The 25,605-nt window shown below is 38.2% G+C and overlaps 3 protein-coding genes across 5 annotated transcripts in view; 1 reads left to right on the forward strand and 2 right to left on the reverse strand.

Annotated features, from left to right (window-relative positions):
- DST (dystonin) overlaps positions 1 to 25,605 on the reverse strand; it is a 1,587,602-nt gene that overhangs the window by 1,075,815 nt on the left and 486,182 nt on the right. The gene's annotated exons all lie outside the window — the stretch shown is intronic.
- PRIM2 (DNA primase subunit 2) overlaps positions 1 to 25,605 on the forward strand; it is a 311,497-nt gene that overhangs the window by 237,724 nt on the left and 48,168 nt on the right. The window lies entirely within an intron of this gene.
- The window catches only part of LOC126953305 (60S ribosomal protein L21-like), a 710,657-nt gene that overhangs the window by 149,326 nt on the left and 535,726 nt on the right, over positions 1 to 25,605 (reverse strand). The window contains exon 1 of one of the 3 annotated variants that reach the window (XM_050788798.1): positions 11,218 to 11,227. The exons of the other annotated variants lie outside the window; for them this stretch is intronic. The gene's annotated coding sequence lies outside the window, so the exon portion shown is untranslated. Of the gene's footprint in view, positions 1 to 11,217; positions 11,228 to 25,605 lie in introns of those variants that run through there. 3 annotated transcript variants of the gene reach the window in all.

Here is a 25,605-nt window from a genome sequence, read left to right on the forward strand (position 1 = left end):
CAGGCTAGAGTGCAGTGGCACGATCTTGGCTGACTGCAAGCTCCTCTTCCCGGGTTCACCCCCTTCTCCTGCCTCAGCCTCCCAAGTAGCTGAGATTACATGCACCCGCCACCACGCCCGGCTAATTTCTTTTTCTATATTTTTAGTAGAGATGAGGTTTCACTGTGTGGTCTCGATCTCGTGACCTCATGATCTGCCCGCCTCTGCCTCCCAAAGTGCTGGGATTACAGGTGTGAACCACTGCGCCCGGCCGCTTTGTTTAACTTTATTAGTTATTCTTGCCCATTATTTTCTTGTGGATGTGAAAATGAATTGTATGTGCACGATATTTTTACTTTGTTCACTCATCATGGCAGCAGCTGAGCCATGGTGACATCTTTAAGAAAGGTAATAGAAACACTTGTCTAAGAAAATGGTAGGAATCTAAGTTAACTGATATGAAAGAGCTGTGTATACGTCTCTTTATTGTGCTGTTTTATATAGGTTTATAATGAAAGCCAGTGCCTTCGTTTCGTCTTTTTGGTTTGATGCCTTGTCAGTATCATAGAGCAGGAAATGAGCTTTATCTTTTCTTTTGTGATAACCTAATTAGCAAATATCTTTAATTTCCTTTTAGAATTCATGAACTCGATTATATTTTCCTATTCACTATCAATAATAATCTTGGCTATCCCAGTTCTCTATATGCTGCTGGCTTTCTCTTTGTATCTATGAACAGCACTATTTTTGTAACATTAAGATAATTTTTCTGATTGTGTTGTCAAATACTCAGTAAAAGGAACATTGAAAGGATGGATTCTTTTCTGGGGATTCTAATAAAAAGTATTAAGTGTCTTTCCAGGATGTAAAGCGCGATAATATATGTAAAACAGTGCCTAGAACAGAGCAAGCCCTCAATAAATGACTATTATAATGGTTAGAAAATAACTTTTCTTTGCCAAACAGTAAATCACAAATTTTGAACTATGCATTCAAGATTATTGTTTCATTTGAATTTTGTAGTCATTATTTTATGGCTGATGAGAAGATAAATTTCCACTGGTCATCAGTTTTTAGTGAGAGACTTCAAGAAAGTGTATAAACTTTCTTTATCTTCAGATTGTAAAGCTGAGGACCATTTTTTTTTTATTAAAGTTATCATGAAGTTGGTGTCATTCCTATAATTTTTTTGCCAGCAAGATATGCACAGGGGCAATTTACACGTAGAATTTTATTGGAAAAGAAAATCTATTTGATTTATATAATGATAAAACAGTAAAGAATGCTTGTGTTCCTCTAGTTCTCTCGTATTGAGATATCTAAAACCCAAATAAAAAATACATGAACAGCATTATCTCATCTTTTTTACCTTTTAATCATTTCCCTTTAGAACACCTGTCATTTCTGTCAAAAGATTTTGCATAAACTTAGAATTTTATTGCATTATTATTTTGAGCTTTAAGATGGCAAATTAGAAATGGCATATCTTCTTTAAATTATTATCAAAGCAAAAGTTTCTACATATCAGTAAGGTAATGAATAAGAATTGGTTTTTCCTCATGATCTCCCTATTGTGCCTATTATTATACAGAACAAACACAGCAGTGAAGGCTGGGTGTGGTGGCTCACGCCTGTAATCCTAGCACTTGGGGAGGCCAAGGTGGTCAGATCACTTGAGGTCTGGAGTTCGAGACCAGCCTGACCAACATGGTGAGACCCCCGTCTCTACTAAAAATACAAAAAATTAGCCAGGTATGGTGGCATAAGCCTGTAATCCCAGCTACTCGGGAGGTGGAGGTGGGAGAATTGCTTCAACCTGGGAGGCATAGGTTGCAGTGAGCCGAGGTAGCGCAACTGCACTCCAGCCTGGGCAACAGAGCGAGACTCCGTCTCAAAAAAAAAAACCAAAAACACAAAAAAACACAACAACTGTGAATGCACTCTCTTCTTAGGTAAGAAACACAAGTCAGGCTCACAAAACCAAAAATTATTTTTGAAGGTTCCAGCAAATTTGGCAAATTAGTCATTATTAACTGGGTTCATAGCCTCCAAAGATTTAAATTCATAACCCCATCTCTAGTGGATGAGAAAAAATGTGCAAGGCACCTGAACTGTTTCAGTCATCAAGGTGGAGCTGTCTTGATTCATGTAAAATCTGTGAGAGGAACCCCTAGTCACTCCTAGTTCTGCCTCCATGTCAACCCCTGTATGTGTTAAATACTTACCATCTTACTTTGTATTTGTTAAAATGTTTCTCTATATTTGTTTTATTGTTCATGAATATTTTGTATCTCCAACTACAATTTTTAAATCCTAGATTTTTTCTAACTTACATCTTTTATTTCCTGCCTGCTTCCTCAGTGTCCAGTATAGCACTCTACAGTCTATTTGTTTAAGGGAAGAAAAAGTTTAATTAATGAACAAGATGCTGTCAATGTAGTATAGCAAAAAAGAGAAGAAAAGGCAGATTAAAGCTCCTTTTTATTTCGCTTTGTTCAATCCCCAGCTGAATGGAGTAGTGTTGAGCAGCAGCCAAAACCATGGAATTTGAGATTACTTGTTTCAATATTGAATGAAGGCTCAGCTCAGAGAGATGGGTTTTAGTGAATTTTTTTCCCTTAGTGGAATAAAGGTGACTTTCCTTTGCACATTGTGTCACCTCAATTTAAGAGCTAAACAGCTTGCGCTTGTTGGTTGGGTAGCTTAATTTTGCAGGTTTGTGGGACGTGATGTTTTCATAACAGAATGGAAGAGTAGATAATAATCCTCTGAACCTTTAAGGAATTGAGATTTAACAGTACATTATACATTTATATGCAATTTTGTGTGTATACCTGTGGAATTTAGTTTATAGTTTTTGAAGATCCTCACTATCAAGCACAGTGGGCATAAGGCAGAGAGATTTAAGGAAATAGAGAGATGTCCCTGCCATCACAGTTCACTGTCCAGATTGGATGAATATAGCTAAGAGATACCAAATCACATGATGGGGGTACATTCATTGTTTAAACAAGCCAGAGCAGCATATTTTGTGAAATGTGAATTGTTTGGTATTATAAGGTAAAACAAATTCTAGCCGTTTTACAAATCACCTAATGTTGTAGCTGCTTGGGAAAGGGCTCTCATCTGCTACTACTTAAGTTTGAAAAGTGATGTGCTTTTCTTTATTTAGTTACTTATTGATTTACTTTTGTTAGAGACAGGTTTTTGCTCTGTCCGCCAGGATAGAATGCAGTGGCACGGTCATAGAGTAACCTCACTGTATGTGAGGTTAACCTCAAACTCTTGGGCTCAAGCAGTCTTTCTGCCTTGGCCTCCCAAATTGCTGGAATTACAGGCATGAGCCACCATATCTGGCCTATATTTTCATTTATTTAGAAGCAAGTTAATGTATCAACTTGACTTGGGGATTATTATTATTCAACAAATTACTCTTTAAGCTGCACATCAAAATATTATTATTCCCTTAATTTTATGTGTGTTGTGTTTCTCATTGTTCTGCTCATTTGTATGCTATGTAGGACATCAGAGGCAGCTTTTGAATTTTAAAGAAAATTTATCTACATGTGAAGTGGCTAGTGGAGTAGAAGTTGTCCTATCAGCGCACCGTGCTCAGATTTGCATAGCCATCCTCAGCTTTCTTTTTTTTTATTACAGTCTTTCTATTTAAATGATTAAATTTGAATTAATATATATTAAAGTTCTTCAGGAACAGCATTTCTTTATAAAACAGAATAGAAAATAATTCTTATTTTATGCTCAGTTAATGACATGATAAACCAAAAAGAGAACTATGGAAATTTTATATAGCAGTATGATAATTTAAAGATCACTCATATAAGCTTTTAAAGATTATATATACATATGTGTGTGTTTCAGGAGAAAAGTTGTTTCATGTGATAATCTATTCAGGTAAACTATCCAGGTAAAATTATAAGCAATTGGATTTTTCTTTGGAAGTTTCTGAATGTGATATAGCATAGGAAAACAATTATGGGCAGAAAAATCCCTTAATGTAATCAAATAGAATAGTAACATCCTTACACACATATGTAGTGTTTCTGCATAGTTGGTGGTAGAGACAAGTTGTAACGAATTAAGCACAAAATGGAACTTCAGGACTTTTGAGTTTAGCTATCTACTCTTCTGCTGTGGCTTTGGAGAAATAATCTTCCTATTACTAAGAAACTTTGCTATAAAATGATAACTGTAGTAGTGAGGCAGGAGAATAGGCTCTGAAGGCAGGGAACCTAAGGCCAATTCATGCAAACTTCCTGGAACTAAACTCTAGGACCTTCATTTGCATAAGGTGCCTATTCACGCTAGCCTCTGATTGACCGTGAGGCAAACCTGCACTCTGGCCTATGATTGGTCCATTCTAGGACCTTCATTTGCATGAAGGAGGTGCCAATCCAGCCAGTCTTTGATTGGCCATAGACCAATTCACTTTGGCCTCTAATTGGCATGAGCCAGCCCTTCATTTACATAGGGTGTAACCAATGGGAGACCTCTAGAGGGTACTAAAACCTGGGAAGACTTTGCTACCAGAGCTTTTGAGCCACTTGCTCGGGCCGCTGCCGTTCTGTGGTGTGTTCTTTCACTTTTATTGCCTCCCACTTCAGTAAGTCTACACTTTCCTTGCTTGTTTGTGTGTGCTGTTCAGTTCTGTGTTCAATGTGCCAAGGACCTGGACAACTCACAATCAGAACCTTCTACCGCGTAACGGTACTGAGAAAAGTATTGTAAATTTATTTGAAGTCAACTAGTTATATAATTTGCAAGTGGCTACTTTTAATTTTCTGATAATTACTTATAGAAAATATTACGAAAAGGTAATTTCTGTCATCATCACCACCAACAATAAATATTTATTGTGCCTGTAATGCACTAGCCAGGAAAGAGGGAGACTGAGACCACTGGGGTCTGAAAAGGAGCAAGGACCAACTTCAGGATCTTCTACCCACTCTGCTCTACCCTTTGTCCAGTAAAGCAGAATTTTTTTTAGCTCAGACCTAGAGGAGAGACTGTGAAATGAAAAATTACAGGGTATTGTTTAGTAAGTAAGTATTAGATGGAATCCTATGAAATTGCCGTTGATGTAGATCAAAAATAGTATGATGTCACGGCAGTTTCATGTAGTCCCATCTAATATTTATAGAGCTATTGATGTGTCCTGGGCATTGTTGTGGGTGCTTGAAGGTATAGAACTTAACAAAATAGACAAAATCCCTGTTTTCTTGAAGTTTGCGTTCTCTAGAGCCTCCAGCCAGACTGCTCTTCTTACCCTAGGGTGAGGTATACCCAACTACCTGCTCTGTATCTCCCCTAGGATGCCAAATAGGCTCCTCAAACATAACATGGCCCAGACCAATCTCCTGGTGGATAAACAATACACTTAGATTTTCTTCCTGCCTTATAGATAGAAATCAGGGCTAGAAGGACCATGAACGACCTAGCCCAAGTTCCATCTTTTTCTCTCTTTCTCACTGTCGAGTTAATAGAGCCAATGAATAAGGTAGTAATTTCTATCATACTAAATGGTGATTTTTATCTGTTGAATTGTAAAATGTACCCAGACATGAAAAGGGAGGCTGGTAGACTGCTGAACACAACTATGATGTACTTGCTTTTTCTAATACATTGCGACAAGCTATTCTGTATCCTTCACTACACATAGTAAATAGCTGAGAGGTGTTATGATTCAGTGAATGAGCTCTGGATAGGGAATCAGCAGACCTAGATTGGATTTTTAGATTTGCTATTGAAGGACTCTGTTACTCAGCTAGCCATCAGCAAATATAAATAAGTTAACTATTCCTACTTACTTAAATGATATTGTGAAAATAAATAAGATACTTACCAAGTGGTTGGAAAATTTACTCTTGAGGGGGGAGAATTGATATATAAAATATAGGTAGTTTTAATATTCAGTTTAATTCAATATGTATTTTTTTTTTTCTTGATTAAGGTACTACAGACTTCAAAACTTTGATACACTTTAAAGTGCATTAAATTGCTTGTTTTGTTTGTTTGTTTGAGATGGAGTTTTGCGTTTGTTGCCCAGGCTGTAGTAGTGCAGTTGTGTGATCTAGACTCACTGCAACCTCCAGCTCCCGGGTTCAAGCAATTCTCCTGCCTCAGCCTCCCAAATAGCTGAAATTACAAGCAAACACCACCACACCTGGCTAATTTTGTATTTTTAGTAGAGATAGGGTTTCACCATGTTGGCTAGACTAGTCTCAAGCTCCTGACCTCAGGTGATCCACCCACCTCGGACTCCCAAAGTGCTGGGATTACAGGCGTGAGCCACCATGCCCAGCCTAAATTGTCGGATTTAGTCTGTGCTCAGCTTGTTCTTCCCAACTGTTCTTTTAGGCATCTTCATGATAATATACCGTTGATATTTAAATTTTAAAGTTAAATTCCTATAAATAAATATGAGAGATTTGTTAGGATATTTAAAGCATCTTCTAACATTTAAAAATACGTGCTTTTAAAAATTACTGGGTTGTAGAATTGGGAAAAAAAATGCAATTTGTGTAATCTTCTTTTTCTATTAGCATGTTTCCAGTGTACAGTTCATTCAAAGGGGGGATAGCGTGACAAAACAAATTCAGTTTCTTAGTGATAAATCACATCCAAGTTCAGAAGTAAACAGATAACCTGAAGCCAGACAATGAAGTTTACATAGCCCTCCCTTGGCAGAACCATCTTTCTGCACTGCAGAGAACACAGTCCATCAATAATTTAATTCAGTTACATTTGGTTATAAGAAAGGAACCACTTTGTTTAGGGGGTTTAATTCTGATCCTTCATCATCATTCACAAAATGAAGTAACCTATCAATACTGTGATGCCTGTAACGTATCGCTAAAAGGGAAAAGGGGGAAGCATTTCTCTTCCGTCATGGACATTTTCTCAGATATATCTATAGGGTTTGATATGCTGCTTCTTTGTAGTAAATAATATTTATGTGATGTTTATGTAGGTAAATGGTTTAATGTTGCAAATTGCAAGGAAAAAAACACTAATACATCTGAAAACTCCCCTCTTATCTGTTTTAGGTGTCTTTGAACTGTGTAATAAAACATCTATGCCTATTGAAATTAAATGACCTTTGTTACAAAATCATCTTTTTTATACTTTATATTGGGTAGCATAGCAGTATTTTATAATTTGTATAGTTTTATAAGACTTGCTGGATGTCATAGTAATGTAAATGGCTTTATTTAAATATATAGTAATTTGTCTTTTTGACAGAAAACCATGTTTCCCCCAAAACCACATATTTTAAGCAAATTAAAAATTACCACTAGATTCTAAATATAGCGCCTGCTGTTTTTCTTAGCATTGCTGCCACTTTAAAATTTTACTGTAGTTTTAGAAGAGATTACTTGTGTTTCTTGGGTGGATACATGCCTGTGCAGATCCTCATAACATGGCAGAAAGAATGGAGACTTTGAACAAGTCATAACAAGGTTTCAGTCGTGACACAACTTACTGTGTGCATGTGAACATTTCACTCAATCTTTTGAAGTCTCAATTTCCTAGGCTGTAAAATAGGGATATTCACACCACCTTTGCCTAGTTGTTAGGAGAATCAAATGAGGTAATCTATGTTGTACTTGTCCATTGCCTGGTATATAAACTTTTTTTTTTTTTTGAGATGGAGTGTCACTCTGTCGCCCAGGCTGGAGTGCAGTGGCGCCATCTCGGCTCACTGCAACCTCCACCTCTGGGTTTGAGTGATTCTCCTGCCTCAGACTCCCAAGTAGCTGGGATTACAGGTGCCCACCACCACGCCCAGCAAACTTTTGTGTTTTTGGTAGAGATGGGGTTTCACCACATTGGCCAGGCTGGTCTCAAACTCCTGACCTCAGATGATCCACCCTCCTCAGCCTCCCAAAGTGCTGGGATTTACAGGCATGAGTCACTGCGCCTGGCCATAAACTTTTTATTTGTGAGAAAAGTTTAGACTAATGGAAAAGCTACAAAAATAGTACAAAGAGTTCCATATACTCTTCACTGAGCTTCTCCTAATATTATTATCTTGCCCAAATATTATTCAACTATCAGAATCAACAAATTAACATTGGTACAATACTGGAACTAGAGACTTTATTCATGTTTTACCAGTTTTCTCACTAATGTCCTTCTGCTGTTCCAAGATCCAATTCAAGGCTCCACAATGCATTTAGTTGTCATGTCTCCTTAATCTCTTCTAGTCTGTGACAATTTCTCAGTCTTTCCTTGTCTTTTCATGACCTTGATACGTTGGAAGGATACTGGTTACTTTGGGTTTGTCTGAAGTTTTCTCGTGATTAGATTAAGAGATTATGCGTTTTTGGCAGGACAGGCGTGATGTTCGCTTCTCATTACATCCTTCTAAGAGCGTGTGATACCCACACTTACTACTTATTAATAATTATAACTTATTGCTGGTGATAAAAACTGTCCTTTCTCCCCATTTATTTATGTATTCAGTTATTTATGTTGGTGCACATTCATGGATATGTATTTCATTCTATGGGTTATAATCCAGTCTTTGTTGTTGATTTTGTTGTCCAAAATGTTCCAGCTTTGGCCATTGGGAGCTCTTTCAGGTTGGTTCCTGTGCTTTTTTGACACACCTCCTTCCTTCTTTTGAGCACATCCTCTCTGGCACCACAGGATGCTTCAGACTCATCTTATATTTTCCCTGCCTCAGTCCTGAATCAACCACGTCTCCAAAAAGCCTTATAAATTCTCTTAAAAAAAGAAATGAGCCATCTGTTACCTAACATACGTTTTTTCTAATTCTTGATACAGCTTTTTTGCGGATACATTTCTCTCTTGATTGCCTTCAGAGGCAGCCCTTAGGGAATTTAGTCTCACCAAGTGTGAACTATTGGCTCCTGACCTTTAGAAAAGAAACAAACCCTTGCCTACAACAGGAAGCTTATAGATCCATATTTTCTTTGTCCTTGAAATTGTGTGGGAACAATCTGGCTTGTCACAGTAAATTAAAACTTCATCTGATCACATTTGTCACTTCAAGGCACAGTATAGTCTTCTATTATTTATTGCTAGCTTTAAAAATTTTATGTAATTTTGTTCTTTTGGTTGTCTGCTATGTCGTAATGCTTAGATGACTATAAGATAACATGTAATCTAATAAGTGAAACATCTCCGGACATTATTATGACTTTGTGAAAATAATTTAATCCTTTAGCAATTTAGTTTAAGAGTTATTCTGGAGCTAATTTGATAATTAACAGTATGAGTAAAAGTGTGCTAAAGATCTTGTTTTTTTGTAGAGTTTGATTCGTTTTGACATTGATAGAAAAAGGTGTATTTTAATATGCTATGAGTAACCACTAGAGGGTAGCCCTGGGTAACCAATTACCCAATTGCTGCTTACTTAAGTTGTCCTGACACAGAGAGATTGAAAATAAAGGTGGGCATGGGGAGGGAGGGTGCAGATAACAGCGAGGGAAATTTAAAAGAAACTTGGAGTGACAATATTATACAAAATGCAGTACAAGGAGAAAAGTATTAAAATGGACAAAGTTATATTTTTATATGTGATAAAAGGTATAGTCTAGTAATATAAGACAATTCTAAACCTTTATGTACCCAGAAACATATTGAAATATGTCAGTATATAAAAATATTTAAATGTTTATATAAAAATATTAAGTATTTCTTAACATTTATAAGATTAAGGAGTTATATTTTGCAGTCTTCTTGGTAGCGCTTCAAAACCCTGGACTTTGCTGGGTGCAGTACCTCATGCCTGTAATCTCAATACTTTGAGAGGCCCAGGACAGAGGGTTGCTTGAGACCAGGAGTTTGAGACCTGCCTGGGCATTATAGCAAGATCTCCTGTTTACAAAAAATAAAATTAATTAATTAATTGAAAGTTTAAAAACCTTAGACTCATTGCACACATTTTACTAGGTTATGAGTAGTGTAGGGGAGAAAAGATTTTTTCCTCACCCATCTTTAGGTTCATGGCTGAGGTCCTGTAACAAAAGACAGATTAATAAGAGAAATGCATACAAATTTATTTAATATGGGTTTTATATGACATGGGAACCTTCATAAGGCTATGAAAAGTCAAACAGGAAAAACTATTTTTATGCTTAGTTTGATGACAAGTGGTCATAGGGAAGTATGATAAGATAAAAAGGATATAATCTAATAAACTGGGGAGAAGCTTGCAAAGCCTATTTGTTCACATTCTTCTCTGTATCCCTGTGTCTTCAGCGATAAGGACATTTTCCTCCAGGGCATCTCTGGAATGAAGTTCTTACTGAGAAGGGAGGTCAAATAATTCTTTCTAGGTTTTATAACCTGCTTTAGGGGAGAAGGGTCGAGGGGATAATGAGAGTGATTTTTCTGCTTTTGCTGTTTCCTGAAATGCCAAAGTGTATATTTTGGGATAGCATGTCTTGAACCCCAACTGTAGTATCTTTAGACATTTTTGATGATCAAGTTAGATTTTTTAAATTCTATAAAAATAGTCGATACTTGAAAATATTCACTGGGGAGTAAAGTGGCCAGATAACGAGTTCTAGAAAAACCACTATGAAAAAAAAAAAAGGGAGAGGGGGACAGAAAATAAATCTGGGAAAATAAGTAAATAAGGTGAAACTAATCTAGTAAAAGTGAAATAAATTTGCATTTAATTTCTCAAAACATTTTTTAAAATCATAATTCTTGTTTCTGTGAAGAAAAGGCAGCTTTTCTGTAGATTAGCTCTGATCAGCTAACTTGTGCAGTCTCTGGTTGCAGACTCGGATGATGTTTTCAGTTTTCTTGTTTCCGTGGAGTGAAAAGACCATTTATTCAAGCCGAGCCAACTATCTTAGGCTAGGACATTCTACATCACTCGGCCTACTCCTATGGTTTACTGGTGATACTTGTTTTATGTTGGCTCCTTTTCTGCTACTGAGACAGAGACTAAATTGACCACCTTTTAAGGATTACTAAATCTAGTCTTTTAGGCTGGAAGTATGTGATTAGTAAATGTTTTACTTCGTAAGTGAAGGGTTGTCTGTGGTTTCTGTCCTAAATTTTGGCAAATTATATTTGGAAGTTTAATAAATTTTCATTGCTGTTACGTCAGTGGCATTCATATTAATGAATAAAGCAGATTTTCCTAAAACAAGGGTGAAAATTTTATCTTTAATATATCGTTAATAGTAGGCATACCTGTCTGAACAGATAGCTGATGAAAATTATCTCCCGTAGAACTCCCCCGACCTCCAGGTTGAACTGTTGAAGGCCTCTATTTAAATAGTATGTTAAGTTATGGTATTCAGGGGCAGGAACTTACTTGCTAAATCTTTTTTTTTGGCACTGAAAGTTAACAGAGAAATATGTCATAAGATTAGCTTTCAGTTCTCTGGCAGGGATGACCCTATGAACATACAATCCAAACAAGTTCAGCCAAGTAAACATTCATTGAGCAGCTGCAATTTGCTAGACTTTGTGCTACACACAGGGTTTAAAGAAGTGAACAAGAGGCACAAGAACTAGGCAACGCAGGGTCTAAGGCCTTCCAGACCAGCCTCCCATGTAGCTGGGACTACAGGCATGGGGCAACATGCCTAGCTAATTTTTAAAATTTTTTTGTCTCACTGTGTTGCCCAGGCTGGTCTCAAACTCCTGGACTCAAGCAATTCTCCTGCCTCAGCCTCCCAAAGTGCTGGGATTACAGGTGGGATCCACCATACCTGACCCTAAGGTTTTTTTTTCTAACTCACCCTGCAGCTTAGGGTTAGACCCTCTATAATGGCTGCACTAGGTAAGGTCTGAAGCCTATTCCAGCTTTTAAATCCTAATTCTAACTGGTAAGAAAACTAAATTTGCTAAGGCTTCAGATCAAGTTGCTAGTTTAATAAGCAATGACGTGTTCTACATCCTTTCCTCTCCATTTGTATACTTCCTTTTCTCTGATTTTGTACTTGTTGTGTCCTCAACTTGATAATTATAGGAAGTTGGAATGTGAAGAAAACTGGCCATTTGAAAGCATAATGAAACACTATTTAGTATTTTTTAGTTCAGACTTTTAATTTCAAGTTTGCCATATTTTATTATTTTAAAGTTCTGTTAAATTAGAAACTGAATAAATAATATGAGTGACTTGTTAGAGTTTCTATTTCTTTAGATAGTAGATAACTTTTCTCTGGTTTTTGTTGGAATTAGAAACATTTTGTTTAACTGTGGTTCAGTGCGACTTTCAGATGACCCTTGAAGCAACTGAGTGACAGTGGGGAAGCAGCCTGTAGCTGAATGGATAACTGATAGTTGGTTATATATGTTTATTTCTTTTCTCCATTTATAATTTTATAACATTTTCTAGAATGTAGAAGGCTAGGATTTTAATTTCATGTTTCCCATTAAGTAACTGAAATAACTATCCACTTCTGGAAACCTTAGTTTCCTCATTTGTAAAATACAAATATCTAATTTGCATACCTTACAGTTAGTGAAAAGTCCAGGAAGAATCATCTTGTTAAACACTAAAGATCTGTAGAAATGTAAGCTACTGTTGTTGAAACATCACTAAGTGTTACCCTGGCTTTTTTCGTTTTTGTTTTGTTTAGTTTTTGTTTTTGTTTTGCTAATAACAGTAGTGCCTTTGTACTAAATTCCTCATTAGGAATTTAGAAATTTTATTTAATAAATATCTGACTGAATATAATAGATATAGTTAGAATGATGCAAATCACACAGCCCCAGGTGACAAATAGCCCTCAAATCTTGTTTTCTGAGTCTATTTGGGTATAGTGAAAAAGATGAAACAAACCCACTAGCCAGCCTGCTTCCAGTATTCCTGAACAGATAGCTCTCCATTTTCCTCTGATGATTATGGCAGAGCCTTTGATACACAGCTGACCTTTCTTTTGATCTATTGACATCGCCGAAAGTGGTCTGCTTAATGAGTGGCCACATCAGTTTACGTAAGGTTATTCTATTTAATACTTATTCTGTGGACTTTTGGCATTTCACTATTTCCTTTCCATTTTCTGAAAACAATGTGATCAATGAAAATTTTAAAACTGTATCTTGTCCTTGCCGCATGGGAAATTTGAGAAAGAAATTCTGTATGCTCTGGAGTCCAGAACTGAAAATGTTCTCCATGGCTTCAGGGGAAGAGATTAAGAAATGAAGATGAAGAACGTATGTCCTGCTTTTTTTGGATGGAACCTTCATAATATGTGAAATTTTACAATTTTTAACACCTTTTTAGAGGAACTCCCAGGAGTCTTCAGAGATATATTTGATTATAAAATGAACTATTTTATAAATTTCACCTTTCAAAAATGGCACAAACTAGTGTCTACAAATTTTATACAAATAATTGTAGCATATGATAATATATACTTACAGTTTAGTCTACAAAGAGACTGAGGTAACTTATAATTGCCTAACATAATTCAGCTAGTAGGTGGCAGAGTCAGAACCAAAATCTGTGTTATCTCTGTAACACCTTGCTGCTTCATAAGCCTGTGAAAAGTTCTCACCGATGAGAAATGAATTAACTCTTACAGAGCAGAAAAGGAATATTTAATACACAGTAGGAGGTAATTTGCTGAATTAGAGTAACAGAAGCAGTGTTTTCCAGCTGTGTTACAAACTTCAAATTGCTTAACTGATTTTTTTAAGGTCCTATGAGGAGTTAGAGGGAGTAACTAGATGCAGGTTTTTCTAATGAAGAAGCTGGAGGCAAAACATAAGTAATTTAAGTAATATTAAACAACACACCAGCTCTGACCTACTCAAGATAGCTTTTCGTAGTAGTAAAACTGACAACCTTGGTAATGTTAGTAACTCTAAAGTATTGAGTGCTTACTATTTTTTAAAGAAAAGTAGAGCTGTATGTACAGTAAAGTGGTAAAAACAGATTTTTTTCAGGAACTACTACTGTAATAGGGGAAGAGAGACCTCAGTATAGAACGGGGTTCAATTCTGAATCCAGCATAGACCAGTGGGGATTTATAGCCAAAGAGAAAGATGGCATTAATATATGAAAAATTACAGAGAGGAAAGAAACTTAAGGAGTGGGGGGATTCTGGTTAAGCCAACCTAAAACGATTCTTGCTCAAGACAGCTGAGTGATGAGATACCAAGGAGGGTGCTGGAGAGTGCAGGGATGAGGAGTTTGATTAGATACTGAGGGTGATCAAATATTGAAGGTGAACAGATACTGAGGGTAGGGGGTTCTGTCTAAACTGACTGCAAGATTCTTACTACAACTGTGCTATGCAAAATTGAAACCAAAGGTCAAGGCCTAGTTGAGAAGAGGATTCCGAGGAGCCTGACTAAAGTTTGGCCAAGGAGGGCATCTTGTCAGTTGCTCCTTTTGTTCAAGGAAATAAAGCATTACTCTTTTCTTTTGGCAATCTAAGTCCATCTCGTGTTCAGTTCCTTTTCAGTAAAGACCAGCTGAACCATCTGTTGAGACTTCTTAATGTCTTGAGATCATGGGTAAAACTTATGCCCAGTTCCTGTAGCTGTCTTTTCTAAGTCACCACCTGAGTAACCAAGATCACCTACAACAGAACCTATGATGTTCTGGATACCTCTTTTGCTTTCATAGTGAGAGTGAGGGCAACTGGAGGGAGTGGGTGATTGTTTTAGAGATAACTTTAAAAAAGGAAAGAAATTGTGGGGAATCAAGTAGATGAAGGGATTAGTTAGATTAGAGAGGTAGCAAGATCCATTCCAGTTGGCTGGTAACAGCTAATAGGTTTGAGTTCTACAGACAGAATAAGAATCATTGGGAACTAGCCCGGAGTCTTACGATAATTATCTGATGGCTGAAGATGACCAAAGAATAAACATTTTGATGATTGAGAAAGGATTTGTTGGAGGTGGTTTGTGTGTGGTTGGGTTGGGTTACAGAAATTAGGCTGAGAGGGGAAGTGGGGACATTTCCATTCATATGAGGGATGTCCAGGAACCCGTAGTGGCTTGGAGGCTTTATGTTACATTTAATGATGGCTGGAGAAGTGTAATGACAAATGCTTGTTCCCAGAAAAGAATCGATGGTAAAATTATAATGGGAGTGGACATGACCCTTGCAAGGATAGACTGGAGTATATTCAGAGGTTTTTCTCACAATGGGTATTTGTCTTGGTTTTAAATGGTGGAAGAAAAGAGAGGGAAGATTATAGCAGAATAGGAATTTTGATTTCTCACAGGAATCTTGGAAATGCCAGATGTGCCCACAGGAAAGGAAGCACAGTACCCTCAGTCTGTGGCGTTATGGGAAGTGATGACTAGTCCAGTCCAGGCTTGCCAACGGCTCTGTGGATGAATAGTCTTGCTAAGAGATAAGGAAAAGGCACAGATGGGGGAGAACAAGGAGCTCCTAAATTTAGGGACAGAAAAATATAAGAGAAGACCAATCTCAGATGAGGAAAAGTCATAGTGAAGGCTGTGAACCTTAAAGGCAATCACCCCTCTATGACAAATTAGGTATCCACATCCTGTAATAGCCCACAAGATCGAAAAACCTCTCAGTTATTTTGTTTCAGGAAGAGGAAAATGATGAATAGTAGAAGCTCTGCCTGTGAAGATAATTTTACCTGCAGCTGAAATACCATGACCCAGATACTGAACATACAGAATAATTAAACTTTTCCTCTAGAAACTTTGTGGTCCTTTCTTGCCATTGCCTTAAAATATTCAGTATCCTAAAGGCAGTTGTCATAACTGAAAGTGCATAGAAGGAGGTCATTTACATATTGGATTACAGTGGAGTCTTCTGGGAATTTTAAGTCCATCAGATAGGTTCATGGGAAATATGCAGGGCCTTAGTAAATTGTTGGGGCATAACTATCCAGGTGTATTGTTTATTTTCCCAGGTGAAGGCAAAGTAGTAGTGAGATTCTTTATGAAGGGGAATATTATAAAAAGCAGAACACAGCCTTTAATCCCAGCACTTTGGGAGGCCGAGGTTGGTTGATCACCAGGTCAGGAGATCGAGTGAAACCCCATCTCTACTAAAAATACAAAAAAATTAGCTGGGTGGGGTGGCAGATGCCTGTAGTCCCAGCTACTTGGGAGGGTGAGGTAGGAGAATGGCATGAACCCAGGAGACAGAACTTGCAGTGAGCCGAGATCGAGCTACTGTATTCCAGCCTGGGCGACAGAGTCTCAAAAAAAAAAAAAAAAAAAAAAGGGCAGAACACAAATGAATCTGCATGAAATATTGCATGTTGGAAGAGATAACAGACAGGATAGTGTTAGGATTAGGCACCAAGGGAAATCTTGACTTGACAGTGTAATTGATAGATCCTAGGAAGGAACTGATATCCTTTCCCACTTGACTTTTTAATAGTCACATGGGAGTAATGCATGGATTAGAAATGGGGACTTATGTCATAAGCCTCTCATTATCAGGGAGAGCAACCGCTAGTCCTTGTGGTTTTAAACGATATTGGGGAATCCTGGGGAGAGGCTTGGAAGGATCTGTTTCTACCTTATATGGGTTCTGTATCGCATATACCTTAGAGAATTTTAATAGTTTGCTTCAATCTTTATTTAAGTAGATAGGTTAAAGTGGGCAAAGGAACTCCCTGCTTGGGGGAAGTCAGACAAAACCATTAGGGGACATAGACATGAAGAGGAAGACTCAGGGGCGGGTAGGAGTCCAGCAGGAATTTTTGTACCTCCATTCATGAGAAGATACTTTCCACACAGGTTTACTGGGGTAGTGGAGCTGAGTAGAAAATTATGTTGACCTTTAAGAGGTCCCATAGAGATAGGAGGATGAGCTGGGGGCAAAGCCTCAAAACCCACCACTGGTCAAGTTTGGTGACTGTGGGGAAGAGGGCAGGAAACGAGGTCATGGTGAGGGTAGAATGTGTTCTGGTATCGATGAGAGATATGGTAGGAGGCCCTTTAACTCGTAGCATTATTTCTTCAAGCAAGTTTACTAGTAGTTGAGGGCATTAGGACATTTGCTTCTCTGGAGGAAAATAGACAATTCTCTGGTGAGGAGGGGGACTTGGGTTTTTCCCTCCTCTTGAGTACTGGGCAATTCCAGGCCCAGTGTCTTTTTTCCTCATGATATCAGCCCATTGTTGAGATCAATGGGAGCCTTCCATTGTGGAGCTTGCTGTGAGTTAAAAATTTCAGGTTTTTCCAGTTGTTTTAACTACATTGCCACATGCTTGCATTGTGTATTTTCCAATATTTTTGAAATAATGTTTTCATATTCTTGGGCTAATGTCTGGAGCCTAGACGTGTATACATTTTGTTAATTAATATTATTTTTCTGTAATGTGTCATGGAGGTCTGCCCTGAAACTATTTACAAAAGATTGCATGGCCCGAGCAGAGGCTGTTTGGAAAGTCAGTTCCACCCCTGAATTGTCTTTCCATGTTGTCTTTAATTGATGGTGATAGCCACAGTTTCATCAGTTTTGTTATGTACAGTGTTAGATATGTGACCAATCAATTTTAATGGGGTAGATTTGACGGATGGCTCCTAGTAATTTCTTACGTCCCTCGGGGTATCGGGTAGCCTGAGACCCTTGAGGTTCATCAGAAATAGTGGTCCATTTAGCTTTTTCAAAGCAAAGGGAGGCATTTCCAGGCTCAACCAACAGGCAGATAAATTGATTTAAATCAGGGAATGCCAGAGAGTATGCACCTAGAATAATTCTAAATTGTTCAACAAACCTTTCCCTTTCCTTTCTATGTTCAGGAAAGTATTTGGTGATAGGATGCAATTCAGACCTAGACCAAGGTTTAAATGTTCTCTCTTCTATTAGCCTCACTGGGGAACAGGTACTGGCTGATCCTGGGCTTTGTCTGAAGGAGATGGGGGCTAGTGAACCTTATGGTTACAGGGAGGTGAGGGGCTGGAGGAGGGGCAGATGGTGGAACAGAGTTTGGGAGAGGAGGCTCTAAAGGAGAGCTGGGAGGGGAATATGGAGGTGCTGTTGAAAGCTCTAGGAACTTTACTGAGTCAGAAAAATGTTTCTAAAGACAGTGTGAAAGAGCCTCAATAGTTTGACTGAGATTTGAATTATTTAGCTGTTTTTTGGCTTCCTAATACCAAGTGAAATAAGCAGACCACTGTGCATCCAAAAGCTTTGCTCCTTTTTGCTCTAGGGCTCTTTTTAGATGGACTAATTTAGGGATATAGCAGGAGCCCCCACCCTAGCTGAAGAGAGTTTTTGGTAAGGCTTTGCCAGTGAGAAAGCAAGCAGACAGTATTAGAACTATAGCGGCAAAGCAGGAATTTGGTAAGGTGAGGTTTCCATTGAGAAGTTCCCATGGGAGAAGCAGGATTAAACAGACAGAAGAGAGAGGCCTCATAAAGAGCAGGCAAAAAATTGCAGCCCAGGAGTTGGGGAGTGGATCTCCACTGGAAACAAAGAGCCAGGAAAAGTCTCCTTCCCAGGAGACAAAGATCCAGGAAGAATTTTCCAGCCAAGAGCCAGGCTCAGGAGTCAGGGAGTGAATGTCTACTTGACACAGTGAGCCCCAGAAAGAAAGACTTCTAGCTGAGTAGATGCCGTTCAAACAAAGAAGTCTGGGCCTCTAACCCAGCTTCAGACAATGTAATCAGAATCTTAATCAAAATCTGTCCTCACTGTGCTTCAATGGACATTTATTGGAGTCACTCACCACCAGATACCCCAAAAGCAAGCAGACTGAAGACAAAGTCTTGGTGTGTGCTCAGAGATTGATTATTATGTCCAAGGGTTCAATGGTGGTTCAGATCCAGATATGAATCATGGACCAAAAACTGTTAAAGAAAAATCAGAGATAGTAGTTAAAATGATAAAAACAGATTTTATTCAGGAAAAGCTGCAATAGAAGAAGGTATTCCAGTATAGAGCTGGGCTTAATTCCATATAGAGAGCATGCACACGTGGGGATTCCTAATTCCAAATAGCATGGACAAGAGAGCAGGGTAGGGGGGTCAGTGGATGAAAAATTACTAAGAGGAAAGAAACATCATGGGTAAGGGGATTCTGGTTAAACAGAACTAACAGGATCCTTGCTGCAGGTTGGCCAGGGTGATAAGATATAAAGGGTGGCAGTGAGGAATTTGACCAGATATTGAGGGTAAACTCTCAATATCTGGGGAGTTCTTTCTCAACTGACTTTGTAAGATTCCTGTTACAACTGGGTGATGTAAAGAGGAACACAGAAGTCCAAAGTTCAAGGCCTAGTTGAAATGAGGATTCAGAAGAGCCTGACCAAAGTTTGGTCAAGGAGAGCATTTTATCACTGTGTGTAGGATACTATACCAAGTACTTTATGAAAATGAGCTAATTTAATCTCCAAGCCAACCCTATGTGATAGATATAACTCCTTTTTTACATAAAAGGGAATTGTTGCAGAGAAGTTAAGTAACCTGCCCTACAGCTAGCATGCAGTAGAGACAATATTTAAACGTGAGTATCTGACTTCAACCATTAGTATTTACTGCCTCCTGGACTCCTTGGGGCCTCCACATCTCCTTTGGTGTGTTGTTTGGTTAGAATATGTGTGATGATCCAGTGATCTCTACGAGTTAAACTGTGTTTGAAATTAAGAGTTAAAGGGAAGTATTTGGATCTATAGGTGACTGATTACAAATTTAGATTAATAGATAGTAATTGAGTAATTTAGTTACATAAGAATTTAAAAGGGGGCGCCATATATTAAATGCCTGTAACATCACTCTGGTTATTAAAATTATGCATAAGACTCTAGTGACTCAAGACAACATAATCAATAGTTCCAAAAATTACAGCAAGAATGTGTGCTAAGAAAAGGCCATAGGATGGTTTCATGCCCTTTTCCTCCTGGCAGGTTCACTTATATATGTGACCCTGATGCTGAGCTTGAGTTTCTGTTAGTACTTATGATAACTGATCTTCACAGGACCTGCTTCTAATGACTTTGGCATGCTAAATTCTGGGCACTGGTGAGTAATAATGAAGTCACTTTGTAGTTTAGCAGACTCTCACTTTGTTTCTTTTAATATGTAAATTAGAGGTCCAAGTTCTTGCAGGTAAGAAACACCTGCCACTAAAAAGAAGGTGAAAACGTTCTCCTGAAGCAATGTTGTATCTGGCTGTTATTAAAAAGCCAAAAATTAACGGATGATGGCGAGATTGTGGAGAAAAGGGAATCCTTACACACTGCTGGCGAGAATGCAAATTAGTTCAGCCCCTGAGGAAATCCCCAGTTTGGAGATTTCTCAAACTAAAATAGAATTACCATTCCACCCAGGAATCCCATTACTAGGTATACACCCAAAGGAAAATAAATTGTTCTACCAAAAAGACACCTGTACTTTTATGTTTATCACAGCACTATTCACAATAGAAGACATGAAATCAACTCGGATACCCATCAAAGGTGGATTAGATAAAGAAAATGTGGTACATATACACCAAGGAATACTACACAGCCATATAAAGAACAAAAATCATGTCCTTTGCAGCAGCATGGATGCAACTGGAGGTCATTATCCTAAGTGAATTAACACAGGAACAGAAAATCAAATACTGCATGTTCTCACTTATAAGGAGGAGCTAAACATTGGGTACACATGGACATAAATATGGGCATAATAGACACTGAGGACCTAGAGCCAGGAGAGAGGGAGAAGAAGAAGGGTTGGAAAACTACCTATTGGGGACTTTGTTCACTACTTGGATGATGGGATCATTAAAAGCCCTAACAGCTTCACACAATGTAACTGTGTAACAAACCTGCATGTGTAATAAAATAAGTTTAAAAATTAAAAATTTTTAAATGCCATATCCTTATGCTGATTTCCGTGCACATATACATGGCTCTTTTGCCTCATTTAGGTCAAGAAGATGTTCCTTTTTGAATACAAATCTCTCTCTAAAGGATACTTTTTAACCATTCTCACTTTATTGTTCAAGCTGACCTTGCATAATGAAGTTTTTGTTGCTTTGAAAATAGGAGTAGTAGGCCAGGCATGGTGGCTCACGCCTGCAATCCCTGCAATCCCAGCACTTTAGGAGGCTGAGGTGGGTGGATCACCTGAGGTCAGGAGTTCGAGACCAGCCTGGCCAACATGTAACATGGTGAAACCCTGTCTCTACGAAAAATACAAAAATTAGCTGGGCATGGTGGAGGGCACTTGTAACCCAGCTACTCAGGAGGCTGAAGCAGGAGAATGGCTTGAACCTGGGAGGCAGAGGTTGTAGTGAACCAAGATCACACCACTGCTCTCCACTTGAGACAGAGTGAGACTCCATCTGAAAAAAAAAGAAAAAAAAAAAAAAAAAAAGAAAAGAAAATAGGAGTAATATTTAGTCGTGTGTTTTTTTCATTGTAGGAAAGACTTTATTCTAAGGAAGACTATGCACTGTCCATCTCAGCAAACAGATGTTTACACCGTAGTGTCTGAATAGATTTGGGCATAAGTACTTTAAAAAATATAATAAAGTCACTAGACCCTGGGCGGGCCTGGGATAGAAGACAAAGTTATGAAAGAAGCTCTGAGAACAGGGCTGGAACTGGATAAAGGTGTGCCTGCTTTACATTTTTTTCTTGAGTTCAATCATTTAACATAATGCCTCTGAAAGTAACTTACTGCTGTCTTTGGTAGAAATGCATATTGGTATATTGCCAGTGCCACAGATGGGATGTCTGTACTAATTTGGAAGGTTGCAAACTGCCACTTACCCACCTTCAGACCTGTTTTGACTTTCTGGCCTTTCCCCACACTGAACGAATGGAGTAGGAGGGAAGAGCCTAAACAGAAACGTATGTTTTCTATTTACTTCTTCCTACCTCCTTTTTTTTTTTTTTTTTTTTGAGATGGAGTCTCACTCTGTTGCCTAGGCTGGAGTGCAGTGGCACAGTCTTGGCTCACTGCAACTTCTGCCTCCCAGATTCAAGAGATTCTCCTGCTTCAGCCTCCTGAGTAGCTGGGATTACAGGCATGCGCCACCACACCCAGCTAATTTTTGTATTATTAGTAGAGATAGGGTTTCACCATGTTGGCCAGGCTGGTCTTGAACTCCCGACCTCAGGTGATCCACCTGCATCGGCCTCACAAAGTATCGGGATTACAGGAGTGAACCACTGCGCCCGGCCTTCCTACCTCTTTTCGTATCGAATGCTTAGAGGTTTTCCTTTAAGCCATGGATACGAAGACCTAAAAAGTATTTGCTAAAAAGTATCTCCAAGTAAATACCGTCTCTGTACAGCATTTCTTGAATTTGTAAATTTGAAAACCAGAGAGGACAATTTGTTTGATAAATACATGGATAGTTTGAAAGCTTTGTAAGATCTAAGTTTCATTTATTTTTATTTTTTCTTGTTTCCAGTAGAGTTGGAAGGGTCCAAATTTTAGACATATGTATACAAAGGCAGTAAATAAATTGGAAAGAAGAGGGATGTTAATGCTTTTAGCTTTTCTCTTTTAGAGAGATTAGCTTTCCATTATTTTAACAGAATAGCTTACCAAAATGTTCTTTCCCTATTTTGTGATGAACATACTGAAATCTTGTATCTAATTAAATTCAATTCCTACCTAAAAGTTTTCACAAAAAAGATTGACTATAGTTCATGTTTGTGACTAAAGACACAAACAGAAGTTGTTTATAAAAGTTTGCTGGAAATTTTAATGTCCTTGTTTTCATCAGTGAAATTAATGATGACTTGAAAGTTTTTCTTCTTTCTTGAAAGTTTTCGTTGAAATGCTATTTGTTTTCCTGGTTATTGATTACTTGTGGACAGATAGCAGTTGTGAAGACATAAACTACTGATTGTTAAAAATTTCAGCATTCTCTTTTCAAAAGAAATTGGCAAACTGATTCTAAAATTTATATGGAAATCAAGGATGTAGAATAGCCAAAATAATCTTGAAAATGAACACAGTAGGACTTACTTATCTTTGAAAGTTACTCTAAAGCTATTGTAATCAAGACGGTGTGTTATTGGCAAAAGGACAGACATGTAGATCAATGGGATCCAATTGGATCTGATCTAGTCAGAGTCCAAAAATAGAACTACACATATGTGGTCAAATTTGATGAGGATGTCAAAGTGATTTAATGGGAAAAAGAAAGTGTCTTCAACATATGGTGTTGGAAAGGTGCTTTTCCACATGCAGAATAAAAGAACTTTGAGTCCTACCTTACACCATAGACAAAAATTAACTTGAGATGAATCAGGACCTAGACTTAAAAGCGAAAGCATTACAGTTTCTAAAGGACAACATAAAAATATCTTTCCAATTTATCTTAGGACACAGTACTACCATTAAAAAGTTGATAAATTGGACTTCATCAAAAATAACACCTGCTCATCAGACGATAACATCAAGTAGATAAGCCTTTGTTACAGTTATATTTGACAAAGGGCTTGTGTCCAGAATATATAAATAAGGGAATAATTAAAAGAAGGCAATCAACATTTAAAAATTTTAAATCAATATTTAAATAATTAAAAGAAGGCAATCAAAATTTTAAGATTTGAACAGACATTTCATAAAATAAGGAATATCACTAGTCAAAAAGCACATGAAAAAGTGCTCATCATCATTAGTCATCAAGGAAATGCAAAGTGAGATACCACTGCTTACCCACTAGGATGGCTAAAATTAACAAGATTTATAAAATGTTGGGGAGAATGCGGAACTCTCAGTGATTGCTGGTGGAGGTATAAAATAGTACAACTACTCTCAAAAATTTTGGGCAGCAATTCCACTGCTATGTATTTATCCCAGAGAAATGAAAATGTATACCTACAAAAGCTGTATGTAAGAATGTTCATGGCCACTTGATTGAGAATAGCCAAAAACTGTAGAAGCCGAGTGTGTATGGTAGGGAAAAACCAGTTTTCTCCTACTATACTCTCAACACAGAGACTATACTGACCAGATGTGTGGATTTTTCCCACACTGACCAATTCTCTGACACTAGCCGGATAACCTATATTCAGTTCACTTCTGACACTAACTAGAACTCGTGCAGATCTCTCATGGATTAAGAGCTCAGTCCCACAAGACTGTGCCCTGCTTCATATACCAATTGCAAGCAATAGGTTCGTTCCCAGGTTACCACAACTTCTGACCAGTTTGGCCACAAGTGGGAGGTTACCACAGCCCCTTCTCAGGTTCAGTAATGTGCTAGAGCAGCTCACAGAACTCAGGGAAATGCTTACATTTATCAGTTTATTATAAAGAATGTTTTAAGGGATACAGGTGAACAGCCAAAGAAGTACTCTGGGTAAGATATGTGGGAAGTGGCATGGACCTTCCATGCCCTCTCTGGGTGTTCCACCCTCCCATCACCTCCATGTCTTCAGCATCCCAGATGCTTTCCAAACCCTGTAGTTTAGGGATTTTTTTTTTTTTTAATTTAAGTTCTAGGGTACATGTGCACAATGTGCAGGTTTGTTACATATGTATACATGTGCCATGTTGGTGTGCTGCACCCATTAATGCGTCATTTACATTAGATGTATCTCCTAATGCTATCCCTCCCCCCAACCCATGACAGGCCCCAGTGTGTGATGTTCCCCACCCTGTGTCCAACTGTTCTCATTGTTCAATTCCTACCTATGAGTGAGAACATGTGGTGTTGGTTTTCTGTCCTTGCGATAGTTTGCTGAGAATGATGGTTTTCAACTTCATCCGTGTCCCTACAAAGGACATGAACTCACCCTTCTTTATGGCTGCATAGTATTCCATGGTGTATATGTGCCACATTTTCTTAATCCAGTCTATCACTGATGGACATTTGGGTTGGTTCCAAGTCTTTGCTATTGTGAATAGTGACGCAGTAAACATATGTGTGCATGTGTCTTTATAGCAGCATGATTTATAATCCTTTGGGTATATACTCAGTAATGGGATTGCTGGGTCAGATGGTATTTCTAGTTCTAGATCCTTGAGGAATCGCCACACTGTCTTCCACAACAGTTGAACTAGTTTACAGTCAGTTTAGGGATTTTTATGGAGGTTTCATCACATAGGTTGAGCACGTATTAACTCGTTTTCCCGCCCCCTCCTTTTCCTGGAGGATGGGATAGTGCTGTTGAAAGTTCCAGGCTTCTAATTATGGCTTGGTCTTTCTGGTGACCAGCCCCCATCCGGAAGCCCACCAAGAGTCACCTCATTAGAACAAAAGATACTCTTATCAATACCCAGGAAGTTCCAAGGGATTAGCAACTGTGTCAGAAACTTGGGCCACGGACCAAATATTAGAACAGAAGATGCACCTAGCATCCCTCTTGCTCAGGAAATTACAAGAGTTTTGGGAACTCTCTTCGAGGAACCAGGAGCAGGGATCAAATACACATTTCTTATTGTATCACAATATCACATCTCCAGGTGTCCATCAGCAAGAGCCCAGACAAGTGATCTGGTATATCAATACAGTAGAACACTACTCGGCAATAAACAAGAACAAACTGCTGATACATGTAATGGCAAGGATAAATCTCAGAAGCATTAAAGGACATGAAAGAAGCCAGACACAAATACTTTATACTGTGTGATTCCATTGATACAAAGTTATAGAATAGCTAAAACTAATCTGTGGTGACAAAAATCAGATCAGTAGTCGCTTCTGGTTGTGGAGGGAGGGGAATGTTGACTGAGAAGAAGCAAGAGGGAATTCTACAGGTTGAT

Source organism: Macaca thibetana, chromosome 4 (assembly GCF_024542745.1).
Source record: "Macaca thibetana thibetana isolate TM-01 chromosome 4, ASM2454274v1, whole genome shotgun sequence".
Taxonomy (NCBI): Eukaryota; Metazoa; Chordata; class Mammalia; order Primates; family Cercopithecidae; genus Macaca; species Macaca thibetana.